Genomic DNA, 18,603 nt, shown 5'->3' on the forward strand with positions numbered 1-18,603 from the left:
GAACTTGTTCGGGAACAGATTCAGTTTCACTAAATCTTTGTTTATGAGATAATTATCTTCCCTCTGTAAACACTTAATAAACCGATAATTTAATCTTCATCTCTTCTTAATGAGATTTTTACTGAAATGATTGTTGGCTGGCAAAGTGGCACATTACTAATGTCTTTGTGCGAAAACTGAAAACTTCATTTCATTTCACAGATCATTCTTTTCAATTAACCCCCACAGAGATTAGATCTCTCCGGAATCCAGGAGGTGTTTTCACTGTCATGATGTCACAATTATGGGTCGGTTTGCAATTAAGAAGAAATTGAGCATGTTGCGTCTAGAGAAAACCGACAGGGAAATTTGAAACAATTTTTTTGTTTAACCACTTCAGCTCCCACACCCCAATGGGCAAGAGCAAACTCTACATTGCTGCTATGGGCAGAAGTATAATGACATTAAAATAAGAATTATGGTACACTCACGCCTGACCATTTGGAAACTCGAACACTGCCCGAGGGCCTGGGGTCAGTAGGGGGCCCCATGAGATGCCCCTGGTACCTTTTTCATAGGCTTTTTTGAATTTGGACAAGGACACAGGGGCCCCATGATCCCCTATTGCCCGGGGGCCCCATAAGTTGTCAGTCCGCCCCTGCATTCACGTCAATATGTGCTGAGTGAACTCACACTTGCCTTCCAGAGGATTTCTTCCCCTTCCTGACCAGGCCATTTTTTGCGATACAGTACTGCGTTACTTTAACTGAAAATTGCGTGGTCATGCAATGCTGTACATAAATGAAATTTCTTTCCCCACAAATAGAGCTTTCTTTTGGTGTATTTGATCACCTCTGTGGTTTTTCTTTTTTGAACTATAAGCAAAAAAATACCAATATTGTTGAAAATAACCCCCAATATTTTCGACTGTTTGCTATAAAACATGTCCAGTAAAAAAAAAATTTAAATCTAATTTCCTCATAAATTTAGGCCAAAATGTATTCTGCTCCATGTCTTTGATAAAAAAAAAAAATCCCAATACGTTTAAATTAATTGGTTTATGTGAAAGTTATAGCATCTACAAATGGCGGTATAGATACTGGAATTAATTTTTTTTAATACTAGTAATGGCAGCGATTTTTAGCGGGACTGAGATGGGCATTCTGACACTGCGTGGGAACTGGCTTACTGCCATTGACATCCCAATGACACTAATACAATGATCAGTGCTAATAAAAAGCACTGACACTGTACTAATGGCACTGGGCAGGAAAGGGTTAACATCTGGGGCAATCAAAGGGTTAACTGTGTGCTGTTTTACATTATGTGCTGTGTGTGTTTTACTAGGGAAACAAGCTGCTTTGTATTTCTCTGCTGTGCAGAGAAATACACAGCAGCATGTCCTTGCTGGCAGGAGAGAGACCTGTGTTGTTGAGGTCTCTCTCCTGTCAGCTTTACATGGCGATTGCTGGGTGCCGGCATGGAATCTCCAGCCGGGACCCGGTGACTGACATCTCTAGCCGCCAATGGCAGCACGGGTAGGGCGGTGCGCACCCCCCCTACCCAGAAATGCAAATATATAAACGTGATTTTGCGCATTCCTGCTGACCTGTAGCAGTAGTTGTACTATAGGGCAGCGGGAAAGCGGTTAAAGATAGTAATAAGGGTGTGTGCTTCCCTGGCCCGACACCCGTCCTCCTGTCTTTTCCTCCCTCTACTTTCCCTCTGCTTTACTTTTTCTTCATCTCTTCTCATTTCAATCTTTCCTTTTCTTCTTTCTTTATTCAATGCCCATGTGTTAGTAACAAAGTCATACACCACAGACATGCAAAGTTGCTTTACTCTCATTTGTCCAACTTCAACAAACCACCGTTTTTTATTTTTAAGAAATTGCAAATATTTCAGAATGAACTTCTTTCACGTTGTCATTTTGGGTTATTGTTTGTAGAATGTTGAGGAAAAAAATTAAATTAATCCATTTTGGAATAAGGCTGTAACCAGGGGCAGACTGACCATTTGGAAACTCGGGCACTGCCCGAGGGCCCGGGGTCAGAAGAGGGCCCCATGAGATGCCCCTGGTACCTTTTTTATAGGCTTTTTTGAGTTTGGGCAAGGACACAGAGGCCTCATGATCCCCTATTGCCCGGGGGCCCCATGAGTTGTCAGTCCGCCCCTGGCTGTAATATAATAAAATGTGACAAAAGTTAAGCGCTGTGAATACTTTCTGGATGCACTTAGGTGTAGTTGTAGTGTTTGCTTTGCACTCCATGATTTTACATTGTAGTGTGCTGTAAATCCAGACTGCAAGTGTTGCTTCATTATAGAAAAAACATATTGTGTTCAATATGAGGAATGAAGTAATGTTGTCTGGATTTGCAAAACACTAGCTTGTTAGGTGGTTCTGTTCCCAATAAAGTATAGCAGAGAGAAAAAGGTAATTGGATGTTAGGCCCCTTTTAGAGAAAACCTTTGTCTAGTGATGTAATGGGTGGAGTTATTGCTCATATAAATGCCAGGATGGGACGGGCCTAGCGCGAGATGGGGCATGGGAGTCAAACACCAAAGATCCATTATCTCCTGCGCTCAAAGACTCAGATCAAACAGGCGTTAGTGACAAGCAGCGTGTCATCCGCTGGTGATCAGAGGTTGTGCAGCTCTATCATGAAGCTGGGGAAGCTTAATAAAACTGTAGAGGAAGATGAAAGAAAGAGCGCACAAACCTTGCGCATTACCTCAATAAATAGTGACTAATTTTATTAATAAGGAAATATACTCACAAAGTGATGGTATAACAGGCATAGGTAACCATAATCCAAACAGGGTTACAGGTAAATCGAAAAGGGGGGGGATGAAGGCTAACGCGTTTCGAGGGGTGCTCCCTTCTTCATCAGAGCTGGGTTGAGCAGATAGAGACTTCAGTATGGCAGAGTTCCCATGGCAAGGAGATATTCAGCCACTGAGTGTCAGTATTACAGCAGTTCAGTCTGTTGAGTCAAACACCCCAGAGCTATCTGAATGTAGTCATTTGCTGCCCAAGGAACCCTTAACAGGGCTGAAACCCCAGGAGAGTTGGTTCAGAACTCAGCAGGAATGCCTGTAGTCTCCTGTTACCATCTCCTGCAGGCTGTGAGCAGGATGAAAAAGGTCTTTTAATGTGAACACTAATACACTATATTACCAAAAGTATTGGGACACTCCTCCAAATCATTGAATTCAGGTGTTCTATTCACCTCCATGGCCACAGGTGTATACAATCAAACACTGAGGCATGTAGACTGCTTCTTGGTGTTTGGGGTGGAGGAATTTGATTGGCCTGCACAGAGTCCTGACCTCAACCAGATAGAACACCTTTGGGATGAATTAGAGCAGAGACTGCTAGACAGGCCTCCTCGTCCGACATCAGTGCCTGACCTCACAAATGCACTTCTGGAAGAATGGTCAAACCTTCCCATAGACACCCTCCTAAACCTTGTGGACGGCCTTCCCAGAAGAGTTGAAGCTGTTATAGCTGCAAAGAGCGGGGCCAACTCAATACTGAACCCTACGGACTAAGACTGGGATGCCAATAAAGTTCAAGTGCATGTAAAGGCAGGCGTCCCAATACTTTTGGCAATATAGTGTACACCTGGGGGTGCATATGCCATCTGGGAATGTGCCAAGCTGGACTGAGCTATTGAGAAAGACTGGTATACTAATGAGGCACCTTGAATACACACGGTGATGTAAGATGAATGCTGTGGATTTAGTCTAACAAGGGGGGAAGTGGTCCCAACTCTGGGGTGCTCCCAAGGAGAGAGGAGGTGCAAAGGGAAGGTGGCTTACAGAATGATGTGCTAGTGTTCTGCACCCAAGTGAAAACTACAGAATGTCTGTTAGTATGTCAATGTGATGCCAGATGTCATGGAAAACCTGCAAAATTACAGTAAAGTGTGGAAAATGCATTCTGTCTGTGGACATTCCTTTATTCTGAAATATTACAGCCTACAGCCAGGATTATAATGAGGAGTCAGGAGTGTGACACAATATGGTGAAGGACTTCAACCACCAGCAGGTCGGTAACTGCCCTATCCAAGAAGAGGCAAGGCAGGCACTTTCACAGCTTGGCGCCAACACCTGACCAGTCAGATGTCCTCTTACAGCCTTGTAGGATCAGAAGGAAGGAGTAGAGTCCTCCAGCCATGTACAGTAATTCAGGTACTGAAGTTGGAAAACTGTACATCTGCCCTGACCATTACAATGCACAGAAGCCAGAATGTCAGATCAAAGCCATCTGCTCATCCTTCATAAAAGAGGCTATCACTCTTATCTGGACTGTGTCTAAGTCCTTTTCACCCGAGACCCAATAATGGACCTTTGATAGACTTTATGTGGGATGTATGTCATATTTGATATATGAAGATAATGGAATCCTTTCAAAAGAGGGGAGCATTCTATGCAGCAATCCAGAACACAGCGCAACACCAAAAATGACATTCTTTTAAAAAATGGACTCTGGATTTCCTCTGCGGCGAATGAATTTGATATTAAGCAAAACATTATGAATTAGTCATGTCCTCAGATAGGATGTCAGCATAGCTGAATCCAGAGCTGACTCATTACATTAACCTCTTGTCCTTTTCACTCCACCCAATGTATATCCAAAGCTGATCTCAGTCACATTGTAATACCAATTTAATCCCTCCTCAATATTAGCTTTTATTTTTGTCCTGATTAAGTAATACTAATAATGGAATCTGGAACAGATACATTTGATGTTCTGGAAGGTAAAGGTACATGTGGTGTCACGGCGGAAGCGAGGACGGCAATTAGGACAATGTAAGGCTGAGCCAATCTACAAGAGATTCTGGGGTCATTGGCTGAGGGCAGAATGGCATTGTGTAAAGGTGGAATAGAACTCAATTAGAGATACACCGAAAGGATGGCGGCGCAGATCAGTGCAAATTAACCTGCAATGTACAATGACACAGAGGATGCAAATTGTGTATAACAAAACAATTTGAATAAATGATCCTTGATCGCCTTGTTCTGCTGGCACAAGAATAAAGAACACTGTCTCCCTGTAGCTATAGATTTAGTCTTTCTTTATGGATCCGTTCACACCTGAACAATTTGAAACTTCACCAGAACTTCTTCAATGCTCAACACAAGGATATACACTGTATTGCCAAAAGTATTGGGCCAGCCCTCCAAATCATTGGATTAAGGTGTTCCAATCACCTCCATGACCACAGGTGTATAAAATTAAGCACCGAGGCATGCAGACTGCTTCTACAAACATTGGTGAAAGAATGGGTCGCTCTCAGGAGCTCAGTGACTCCAAGCGTGGTCCTGTTATAGGTTGTCACCTGTGCAATAAGTCCATCCGTGACATTTCCCGGCTACTAAATATTCCACGGTCAACTGTTAGTGGTATTATAACAAAGTGGAAGCAACTGGGAACAACAGCAACTCAGACATGAAGTGGTAGGCCATGTAAACTGACAAAGTGGGTGTCAACGCATGCTGAAGCGCACAGTGCACAGAAGTCTTCAACAGCTAAAGACCTCCAAACTTCATGTGATCTTCAGATTAGCACAAAAAAAGTGTGTAGAGCTTCATGGAATGGGTTTCCATGGCCGAGCAGCTGCATCCAAGCTTTACATTACCAAGTGCAATGCAAAGTGTCGGATGCAGTGGTGTAAAGCACGTCGCCACTGGACTCTAGAGCAGTGGAGACATGTTTTCTGGAGTGATGAATCACGTTTCTCTGTCTGGCAATCCGATGGACATGTCTGGGTTTGGCGGTTGCCAGGAGAACGGTACTTGCCTGACTGCATTGTGCCAAGTGTAAAGTTTGGTGGAGGGGGGATTATGGTGTGGGGTTGTTTTTCAGGGGTTGGGCTTGGCCCATTAGTTCCAGTGAAGGAAACTCTTAAGCTGTCAGCATACCAAGACATGTTGGACAATTTCATGCTCCCAACTTTGTGGGAACAGTTTGGGGATGGCCCCTTCCTGTTCCAACATGACTGCTCACCAGTGCACAAAGCAAGGTCCATAGAGACATGGATGAGCGAGTTTGGGATGTTGGAACTTGACTGGCCTGCACAGAGTCCTGACCTCAACCCGATGGAACACCTTTGGGGTGAATTAGAGTGGAGACTGCAAGCCAGGCCTCCTCCCCCGACATCAGTGCCTGACCTCACAAATGTGCTTCTGGAAGAATGGTCAAACATTCCCATAGACACCCTCCTAAACCTTGTGGATGGCCTTCCCAGGAGAGTTGAAGCTTTTATAGCTGCAAAGGGCGGGGCCAACTCAATATTGAACCCTACGGACTAAGACTGGGGGGCCATTAAAGTTCATGTGAGTGTAAAGGCAGGCGGACCAATACTTTTGCCAATATAGTGTACATTGGTGCTCATTCACATCTGAGCGTATTGGCACTTGAAGCTTAAAGCAATATTAACCCTTTCACTGCCACTGACATATGTTATAGCGAAGGGTTGAAAGCAGGGTATACATGCATCAAAATTCAGTCCTTGTGTACTGTTTACTGTTCAACGGTCCTACTGGAAAACCAGCATTCAATCAGTACTGGATTTGTGTATTCTGAAAAAATCTGGTGGAAGCTCAATTGCTTCCACAGACCCCTGGTAGTATCCCATGATGGGAATCATTGGGTAGAAGAAAGGGAGAGCAGTGACCATCTGTTCGCTGATCTCCCATGGCTAGAATGAAAGTGATGTGCATTATGTCGCAAGGTTAGGCTTTCCCTTTCCTTGGCCACTGTTGACAACACAGAAGCTAATAGAGGGCATTAGCTTCACCAGAAGGCAGGTGAGACATCACAGGTCAATTAGACCCCCATTGCCCTGTGGCACCCTCCCAGATATGTGGTAGGATTAGTTAGATATAGTGCTGGCTCACTGTGTTCAGTGGAGCGGTATGTATTTTTGTCAGGGAAATTTGGCTTGAATTGATTAGTTAGGTCTGTTCAGTGTTATCAGCTTCTACCAGTCTGATAGCTCCCTCTACTTTTCAGGAAGCTGTGAGAACTTTCTAGATCATAGGTGTGGAGTTATGAAGATGGCAGTAATAATATTTATACAGCCCTGGCCAATCCCAGGTAGCTACCAGGAGTCTGTGGAAGCAATTGGGCTTCCTACTAAAAATGTTTTCCTCACTAACGGAAAAACTAAAAAAAAAGTTACACCCAAACATTTACACAACCCTCTCCCAAAAAAATTTGGAGCCCACCCCCAAACACATGAACATGCACCGGGGGTGCCTTTGTATGAAAACACCTTACACATCACCGGGCTTAATTCTGAATTGCCCCTACAGGTAATTGTGGGTGTCAAAGTTCCCTTTGTAGCCATGTTTCCTAGGCTAATGCAATTTTAATGCTCAACATGTTTGGCATCTATTTACTCAACCAACTTCTTCTTTCATATTTTACCATAAAATGGGTAATAAATTTCATTTGTGTGCATAAAACTAACTTTAATGTATTTTTACTGAAAATTTTCGCTTGATAAATCATTGTGCTAATATTGTGTGACATAATAAATTGAGACTACCATGATTTCAATGTTTAGGGTCTCTGCATTAGGAACATGTATTATGTGGGAGGGTTATACAAGGATTCCTTCATCTACCCCGCTTGTATAGATGTGGGAATTGGTTGGAGGCTGATCGAAAAAAACGGATCCGTGTATGGCCAGATTAAGGTGTATTACTTACCCTCTCCCTTGTTGTGGCAGGCTCCAGTGCTCCAGGCAGTGGTGTATTTAGGTTTTGTGCTGCCCTAGGCAACACAAAAATTGTTCCCCCCCCTCCCCTCACGGAGAGAGCCTGACACCAACCAACACCCCCCCACACACACACACGCTCAAAAAAGCCTTCCACTATCACAAACCTCCACATACCAGCCACACACTGGCCACATCCCCTGGAATGACAGTTGGGCTCTACATACACCATCAAGCAGCCCACAACCTCTCTCAGATCCCACCAGGTCCCCATGGCTCGTGTGTCCCTTCTTCCATGTCATCTTAGGGGGGCAGTGCTGCCCCCCTGTAAAATGCCGCCCTAGGCAAATGCCTTGTTTGCCTTGTGGTAAATACACCACTGGCTCCAGGCTGTGGGCAATCCCTTGGCATCATTACATACAATGCAGGGCTTTTAATCTTGCATTGTATGTGAAGGAGGAGAGGATGCGACCACACCTGAGAGCACCTTAAAGAGAGGCAACAGCACTGGACCAGGGACTGAGAGCCTTCTTGAGCCAGGCATAAGGTAAGTACTATGCCTTATCCCTTTATCCTAGACTAAATGAGCATTCAAGCCTTTCAGTGAACAGGGAGCCCAGTGCAAGGGTAGATTTTGTCTAACTCCCAGAGTTCAGCTTTACAAAAATGTGCTGTAACGGGTCAAGCAAGATTTGGTCTAATGGCGGCCATACGCATTTCAATTTTATTACCAGATTGTTGTGCAATTCAATTATAACTATCAGATTGACACATGACTGAATAGGCAAACCTTCCATTGTGATCCATGTAGATATGACTCGATCAGGGCAAAAATGATTGTTTTGTATTGACTGGCAGCATTGAGATGGTTATGAATCCAATCCGATTTCAATCAGTTTATTATTATGATTATACAGGATTTATATAGCACCAGCAGTTTGTGCAGAGCTTTACAATATAACGGGGGACAATTACAACACAATTCAATACAGAAGGAATAGGAGGGCCCTGCTCGTGGAGCTTACAATCTAAAGGGATATTTAAAGTGTTACTAAACCCACAACAGTACAGTCAGTCTGTATATACAGTAAAGCATGCTTGTTATACTCACTGTGGAACCTAAGGGGTTAATCCTCTGCAGTGAGTAAAAAGGCTGTTTGATCATGCTTCTCTGATCCTCCCCTTCCACAGTCTCCAATCCATCTGCTGATAATACAGAGCCCTAGGAGTCATTCTGCACATGCTCAGTTTGGTGTGTATTGCTAGAGAGTTATTTTTCTTTGGGAAGGTGCATGTGATCAGCACAGGGTCTATCAGCGCTATCCAGACAGAGGGTCAGGGATTATGCAGTCCCATAGGATAGTCAGAAGAGAATGAAAACTCCTCCTACAAGCTTTAACTAGTGCTCGTCCAGACACTGATAGAAGTCACAAGACTGCTATACAGTGAGGAACAGAAGTATTTGAACACCCTGTGATTTTGCAAGTTCTCCCACTTAGAAATCATGGAGGGGTCTGAAATTCACATTGTAGGTGCATTCCCACTCTGAGAGACAGAATTAAAAAAAAAATTCGGGAAATCACATTGTATGATTTTTACAGAATTTATTTGTCTTGCACTGCTGAACATAAGTATTTGAACACCTAAGAAACAGCAAGAATTCTGGCTCTCAAAGACCTGTTACTGTGTCTTTAAAAAGTCCACCTCTACTCCACAGTACAAGACAAATAAATTCTTTAAAAATCATACAATGTGATTTCCTGAATTTTTTTTAAAATTCTCTTAGAGTGGGAATGCACCTACAATGTGAATTTCAGACCCCTCCATGATTTCTAAGTGGGAGAACTTGCAAAATCGCAGGGTGTTCAAATACTTCTGTTCCTCACTGTATACTGCTGATGAGAAAAGGTATTTAGCAGTTTATATTTACTAAAATAATTGCATTTCCATGTTATGTGTACTGTGTGAGACCAGATATAGTGAATGCAGGGTCCGGGGAGACCAGATATAGTGAATGCAGGGTCCGGGGAGACCAGATATAGTGAATGCGGGGTCCGGGGAGACCAGATATAGTGAATGCAGGGCCCTGGGAGACCAGATATAGTGAATGCAGGGTCCTGGGAGACCAGATATAGTGAATGCGGGGTCCGGGGAGACCAGATATAGTGAATGCAGGGTCCTGGGAGACCAGATATAGTGAATGTGGGGTCCGGGGAGACCAGATATAGTGAATGCAGGGTCCGGGGAGACCAGCTATAGTGAATGCAGGGTCCGGGGGGGCCCGGATATAGTGAATGCAGGGTCCGGGGAGACCAGATATAGTGAATGCAGGGTCCGGGAAGACCAGATATAGCGCATGCTGGGTCCTGGGAGACCAGATATAGCGAATGCGGGGTCCTGGGAGACCAGATATAGCGAATGCGGGGTCCAGGGAGACCAGATATAGCGAATTCAGGGTCCAGGGAGACCAGATATAGTGAATGCAGGGTCCTGGGAGACCATATATAGTGAATGCAGGGTCCGGGGAGACCAGTTATAGTGAATGCAGGGTCCGGGGAGACCGGATATAGTGAATGCAGGGTCCGGGGAGACTGGATATAGGGAATGCAGGGTCCGGGGAGATCGGATATAGTGAATGCAGGGTCCGGGGAGACAGGATATAGTGAATGCAGGGTCCGGAGAGACCGGATATAGTGAATGCAGGGTCCGGGGAGACCAGATATAGGGAATGCAGGGTCCGGGGAGACCAGATATAGGGAATGCAGGGTCCGGGGTTTAGTAACACTTGGCGTTTATGAGATTTCTTGGTGGAAACAGGAATACAATCAATACCCTATGAATGTATTTTCATACTATCGATCAAAATCCACCTCCTCCCTCGTAAGTGTCATATTGATCCAATGGGTTGTTGACTATAGATGAATTATTTCTATCAGGAGAGACTGATCGGGGAAAAAAAATCAATCATTTATCAATGGCCACCATAGAGTAGATTGTTCATATAAGAGAAAATTGATCTGCAGATTTTGAATTTTTCATCGAACTTTGTCTCTTCCACTGCTGCTGCTGCTGAGTTTTCAGCTAAAGATAACACACCCGCCCTTCCTGCATCTATGAGCATCTCATCCAGTTTTTTAGGATCAGACCCGTTTGTTGTATTTTTTTTTTTCAAACATATATTTTTTTCCATTATAAGATGCAGTTGCTGTGTCTGGTGTGGTCTCAGGTGCAAAAGATCAATCAACAAAGGAGTCGCCATAAGTCTGCCGCTGGTTATCACCTGTCTATGAGTATTACGAGCCGTCCCATGCTGTCTGGCCCGTCTGATGTAGACATACATGATAAAACAGAATGTGTTTGCTTTTTCATTACTAAATTATTATAACACACAAACACTGACCCGGCCGGGATAATACAGCAACGCTGCGTTCTGAATACGCAATGATTGGCGTAAGTCATATTTCAATATCAAGGACTCTCTGAGGTTGGCAGGTCAGCCTTGTACCACTGTAAAGATGCTTCAAAGGAGTCTTATCAAAAGGGACGGATGCTTCTATGGAGGAGTTTTGCATTTCAAAGAGTGACGCAGCGGGCGCGCTCCTTTAAACCATACGCATGCCTTCTGGTGGATTTAAATAGCAGTCACATCTGTCCTAATGCCCTCACTTGAAAAGACGGTATTAGTTCTGCCAATATTTCCATGAATGACTATTATTATTACTATCTACTAATCATTTTCTTTGCACCATCATACCCTGTGGTGCTGTGCTAAATGATACAAGCTGGGCCTAGTTATTCCAAACCATTTGTGAGTATTCAGTCATGTCTGACATGGATTAACTGATGTTGTAGCGCAGGAATCTGCAAACTACAGCCTGTGGGCCACATCCGGCATGTTAGAAGATTTTTTGTGGCCCTTGGCTAGGGTAGATGGTGTCCAAAACATACATGGATTGAGGATTAAGGTCAGCAGAGACTATCTATGGTCTCTACCAGGGGCAGACTGACAACTCATGGGGCCCCCGGGCAATAGGGGATCATGGGGCTCCTGTGTCCTTGGCCAAACACAAAAAAGCCTATGAAAAAGGTACCAAGGGCATCTCATGGGGCCCCCTACTGACCCCGAGCCCTCGGGCAGTGCCCAAGTTTCTAAATGGTCAGTCCGCCCCTGGTCTCTACTTATGATGAAAGGGGGGACTCTAATGGAGACAATGATGTAGGGGGGGACTCTGATTGGGACCCCGATATAAGGGGTCTCTAATAGGCATCCTGATGTAAGGGGGACTCTGAGAGGGATCCCAGTGTAAGGGAGATCTGATGTAAGGGAGACAGTGATAAGCACCCTGATGCACGGGGGGATTCTGATAGGGACCTTGATGTAAGACTGGACTCTGATAGAGACGCTGATTGATGGGGACTCTGATGTAAGTGGAGACTCTGATGTGCACGGAGCTCTAAAAGGGACCCTACTGTAAGGTGAACTCTGACAGGGATCCCAATGTATGGGTGTGGGCTCTGGTGTAAAGTGGACTCTGATATGGTCCCCAATGTAATAGGGACTCTGATAGGGAACCTGATGTAGGAGGGACTCTGACAGGGACCCTGGTGTATGGGGAGCTCTAATAAGGATCCTGATGTAAGGGGAGGCTTTGATGTAAGAGGGAATCTAATGGGGACCATCATGCAAGGAGCGACTCTGGTAGGGACCCTGATGCAGCTTCATGCAAGTCAACAATTTTTGATTGTAGGTCTTCTGAGAGCTCTTTTCTGTGAGGCATGGTTCACATCAGACAGTGCTTCTTGAAACCAGTAAACCCAAAACAGGTGTGTGTTTTTTAAGGGCAGGACAGCTGTCAGCAACACATCCAATATCATCACACTGATTGGAGTCAAGGTTGGCTCACTCCTGGCTCCAGTTAGCTCTGGGAGTCATTAAGCTAGGTCCTCACATACTTTTTCCTCCCTGCACTGTGAATGTTTACATGTTATGTGCAATTAAACCATGGCAACATCTAATGTTTGTGTAGTATTATGTTCAGCAGACTGTGTTCTTCTATTGTTGTGATTTAGATGACATTCAGAGCACATTTTATGCCCAATTCATGCAAAACTCCACGTAATCCCAAGGGGTTCACATACTTTTTCTTGCAACTGTAAGGGGGATCTGGAAAGGACCCCTATGTAAGGGGGACTCTGATGTAATGGGGACTCTGATAGGGACCATGATGTAAGGAGGGACTCTGATGTAATAGGGACTTTAATAGGGATTCTAATGTAAGAGGGGTTCTGATGACCACTTAATGCATATGTGTAGCCTTAGTGCCCATATGCCTGACTGCAATCAAAAGCAGGTGGGAGGGATTCCTAATAAAGTGACTACCGTGACACAGTGTTCACATAGTCAGGAACTCCTCGCTTTCCTCGTGTCGTTCAGAACTGCTGAACCACTTGTCTACTAAGGTATTATTATAAAGGTCCCAGTACTCAAGGGCTTTGAAACAAGCAGCAGCCATGAGCTCCTTACCTTCAGCCAGCATTTGATCACTTCTAAGGAACGGTGAAGATGCTCAGAGAGTCCTCTATGGACAATTTTGGGTGCTTACATTTTTCACCATTTCACCGGCGCACACAATTTTAAGGCTTAACATGTTTGCTACCTATTTACGCAACCTCATCTTTTATATTTTAACAAACAGATTTGGTATTATAGTGCGTTTGGGCACCCTTAAAATCACGTTTGTGTATTCTTTCCTGAAAATATCGATTTGAGAAAACAATTGTGCAAATACTGTGTGATATAAAACATTGCAACTTTTTATTCTGCAGGGCCTCTGCTTTCAAAAAAAATTTGCAATCTGGGGGATCTAAGTCAGTCTATCTATCTATCTATCTATCTATCTATCTATCTATCTATCTATCTATCTATCTAAAATATTACTGATCATACCAAAAAATACCCTTTTATTGAAGGATAATGATCATATGAAGCCATTTATTATCCTTTGTAAATCATAATGATAACAGAAATCATATTCAAGGCTTTGGACATCTTTTTATGTCCTTTTTCATCTTTATAAAGTTCCATTACCTTGTTACGCAGGAATTTTGACAGTTCTTTTCTGATCCCCCATGGCTCAGTATCTATCCTAGTCAGTGCTTCCACGAAAGAGCTAACAAACTCATTGACTATTTATACCCTGACACTAATTGCAATTTAAAAAGCCACAGATGAGGGACATTAACCTCTAATTGTCATTGTAACCCGTGTGTGTCACCTTGTGTGTCTGTACCAAAGGCCAAACATTCCAGGGGAGGGAAACTTTTGATCCGGGCCATTTTGGTGATTTCTGTTATCATTACGATTTAAAAAGGAGCCAAACAAGTATGTGATAATAAATGTCTTCATATGATCATCATCCTTCAATAAAAGAGCATTTTTTGGCATGATCAGTCATATTTTCAATATCAATGCCAAAATTTCACAATTTCTGCCAGGGTATGCAAACTTTTGAGCACAACTCTATCTATCTTTCTATCTATCTATAATCTATCTATCTATCTGTCTGTCTGTCTGTCTATCTATCTCTCTATCTATCTATAATCTCTCTCTCTCTCTCTCTATCTATCTATCAATCTCTCTATCTATCTATCAATCTCTCTCTCTCTCTGTCTCTCTCTCTCTCTCTCTCTCTCTCTCTATCTATCTATCTATCTCATCCCCTAATATTATATCTCAGGTGATGTGGACGTGCAATGCCAACATCCGTTTCAATTCCTGCAGTAAGGCAGTGGGACATTTATGGCATACTAACTCATATACACCATTAATCTTTAAAAATCCATCTCATTTATTAGTAACATAAAAGCTCTGTATTGTCGAATACAGTTTCTGGCAGATGTTATATTTCAGTCATCTCCACATTTTACATTATCACTCCATTTTCCCATTAGAATTAAAAAAAGATAATCTACAACAAACACTTTCTACATTTTGTTTGAGAATAGACTAACGCGTTTCAAAATCATTTCTGCCACAGGGGCTGGCGCTAAGTTAGGCTGGATGAGGTGTAATGCTTATAATCCCAAAAATATGCATTTAAATCACATTCCCATTTGTATGGCCAGTGCTTATACCGCAGAAGTCAGCCAGCAGCCAGAAACCCCACAAGGACACTCCTAGAAGAGCGTACTCATAGATGGTCACTTAGCATGAAAGGGTATCCACCAGCATTGCCTTGGGACTAGCTCTGACCCCCCAAAAAAGGGATACATTCCTGGAATGGAGGAGTCTCACTGAAGAGACTGCTAACTGCTAACTGCTAAGTTAGAGATGCTGTTTATCACCAGAGTTTACTGCTGTGCTGGAATGGGACTGTGCTGCTGCACTTGCCTGGAGGCTGCTGCCATTGGAGTGACCCAATGAGTTGGAGGAAAGGGATGTCACTGGTTTCATATGCAATCGCTAATACAGAGGATAAAGTTGCTGCCGGCGCCATGGGTTCCAGACAACTGTAAGGGACCGCCCGGAGGTACCACTAGCACTCCACTGATCAGGCGTCCCTAGAGCACGGAATCTAAGCCCCAGAGTACTTGTTCACCAGGGTCCCTGATGGTGGGGATGGACTTGGAGTACCCTGAGACCAGGTCGTGGCTAATGAGTATACCTGTCAGTGTTAGGGGTAGTCGCCAGGGGCTCCCACGGGGAAGAGCCTGATATGAGGAGGACTGGTGACCCCGTTGGGATGGATGGATGGATGGCTGAGCAGATGCGAGGTCAGACAAGCCGGGTCGGTAGCCGTGGGGACAGTGCGGTACAAAGCAGCGGGCAGAGATTAGTCGGGTCACACGCCAGGTCAGCAACAGAAGGTCAGATCTAATAAGGGGCATCCAGGAGAGAGGTCAGGCAAGCCAAGGGTCAGAGTAGGAGAATACAGCATGGTCAGGTACAATCCAGGTCAGTAACTTACAGGGCACAGGTTCGCAGGTTCAGGGATACAGGAGAGACCAGAAGGCACTGAATGACAGCTAAGGGCCGTTTAAATATCGTGCCCTGCGCTGTCATTGGTGCCAAGCACACGCCCGCGGCTTCTACTGCGCCACGGCCGGCCAGGACCTAGTGCCCGCATCCCTGCACAGGGCGGCGCACTGCGCCTGCGCCGGGACCAGCGCAGCGGGGATCCCTGACAACAACAGAGAACGGGAGGAGGCTTCACAATAGACTGCATAGTGGTGAGAAACCACTAGAGATGTTGCATAGGTTGAGGCAGCAAGCTTTGGACAGAGATTGGATGTGGGGCCTAAAGGAGAGTTCAGAGTCCAGGATTACACCTAACACCTTGGCATGGGGGGACACGGTTGATGGCAGCAAGCTTTGGACAGAGATTGGATGTGGGGCCTAAAGGAGAGTTCAGAGTCCAGGATTACACCTAACACCTTGGCATGGGGGGACACGGTTGATGGCTGTGCCATTGATCTTGATAGAGAAGTCAGGAGAAGAGGCACCTGATGGAGGAAATATTATAAGCTTGGTTTTGGATCATGTCCGAAACTAGGGGGGTGCTGGGGTGGGCTATGCCCCAAAGATTTTAGTTGTGCCCCCCCCCAGGTTCTCCCTGTGCCTGTATGGGTTTCCTCTGGGTAATCCACACTCCAAACACATGCTGGTAGGTGAATTGGCTCCTGTCTAAATTGGCCCTTTGTGAATGTTGATCCTTTTATGAGGGTAAAACAGGTAAAGAATTTTGGAAACGCATTTATAAACATGTTCATGCTATGAGAATAGGTCATCTTTATTTACCTTTGGGAAGGCATGTTGCCAAATCCCACAAATATAGGATGCCAAAGGTGACCTTTTCAGCTCTTGACAGAATACACATTCCCACCAGGGGTGGTAACTGGAACAAGGTACTACTCCAGCAAGAAATGCGCTGAATTAGATGCCTTGATGCCACTCCCCCCCTGGTCTGAATGAATCTGAAAGTTATAGACCTTTTTTAGAGTGCTTTACCTCTGGATAAACTGATTGAGTATGTGCATAACAATAGACTTTTTTCTGTTTAATGTTCTATTCCTATCTCATTATGGGGGGATTTTCCCTTTTGACTACACTGGAAATATTGCTCCAGATTGTATTTGTGCTGTATCTTTAAGAAATATGTGATGTGCTGTCTGGATTGTATGATACATTTATTGTCATGTATTTGCAATTGGTTTATACAGATGTCTCCTATGCAGGAGCTTTTGTTTGTCTTCCTATTGGGGCTTTCTGCTATTGGCGTGCCCGACACGGAAAGGGTCTCTCATATCCGTTTCCACGGTGGGAGACCTGCTTTTTGGCTTTGTAGAGCAATGGAGGAGGCCCATGTTCTTTCCCCTTGTTCTCATGCACCTTGTGTGCAGGCCTTATTGTTCCATGTTGGTGGTGGTCTCCAGTATGGTTCCCACACGGTCTCCAGAAGTGCGTCATTCCGGATGTGACGTCAATGCGCATAGCGTGCTCACACATGCGCAGTTGTGAAGAACGCCGGGGACCACATGATGGGCGCCATCTTCCTCCCTATACATCTAGTGGACTTGTTCTGCTCTTGGGAGGAAATACAAACACCACACCCACTATTGACTCTATAAAAGGCCATCATTAGAGTAGCCAGGCAAGGTTGCTAGAATCTAGCTGAATTATTCATTCCATACATTTGATTTTTGGAGGAATGCTATTCCATTTCCTTGCAATCATTGGTGAGTTGAAAAAGGCATGGGCAATGAATATTGATATTCATGCTTATTTTCTGAACTTCAGTAGTTAATTGTACAACACTTGAGTCTTTACATTGGATCGTGTTTGGTCTCAATAGTTTTGATGCCTCCTTATGTAGTACTAATTGATGGGAGACAACAAAATTAATTGGAATGATGGTCCCCCAAAACACTCAGAAAGGGGTGTATATATTGTTATGATCATTTTATGAATATATATTTTATGAAATATATATAATGCCTCTACCAATATCAAACAAGGGGATGTGTAGTTATGAAATGTATTTCTATTATGTTACACACACCATTGGTTTATATTGATGCTGTTCTCCTGTATCTTTAGCTCTTTATTATCTGTTATTACATATTTTATTACATCTGTATGTACACTTTATTATGGCAGTGGTTGTGATGTGGCACCTGTGTTCTTTGCACGTCATCTCCTGACATAGTGAGACACTTCTCTTTGAATATCTGTGGTGGTTATGTAAGTTCTCTACCTTACATGGTTTGGTTCAGTGCTAAATAGTTCTGATAATGTTTGCTAAAAGTGATTATTTATTACTATTATAGAGTGGTATCATATCCCTGAAGAAGAATCCGTGTTAAGCATTCGAAACGCGTTGGATGCCAGGGTCCTCCCAGAACAGATCCTTGGGGGGACCCCAATAAAGAAAGGAACAGAAGAGGGGGAAGCAGAGTTGCAAGTGACACTGAAGGTGCAGTGAGATAGGTAGGATGAGACCCAATGAAGACCAAAGGAGGAGGAGGAGGGGGTGGTCAACCTTATCAAAGGCAGCAAAGAGGTCCAGATGTATAGTGTCTATCTATCTATTCATCTACATTTATGTCTACAATATCTATCTTCTATCTATCTTTTTATTATCTATCTATCTATCTATTCTTCTTTTATGTCATATATATCTGTCTTTCTAGTTATTTCTCTGTTTATTTCATATCTATCTTTATACAATTATGTCTACAATATATATCTTCTATCTTTTTTATTATCTATCTATCTATCTATCTATCTATCTATCTATCTATGTTAAATCTGCAGTATCCATCAACTATCTAATGTCTACAATGTCTATCTTCTGTCTAACATTTTATATATCTATCTTATGTCTACAGTATTCAT

The sequence above is a fragment of the Staurois parvus genome, unplaced genomic scaffold (genome assembly GCF_062004578.1).
Source record: "Staurois parvus isolate SC_StPar_1 unplaced genomic scaffold, SC_StPar_1.0 ptg001053l, whole genome shotgun sequence".
NCBI lineage: Eukaryota > Metazoa > Chordata > Amphibia > Anura > Ranidae > Staurois > Staurois parvus.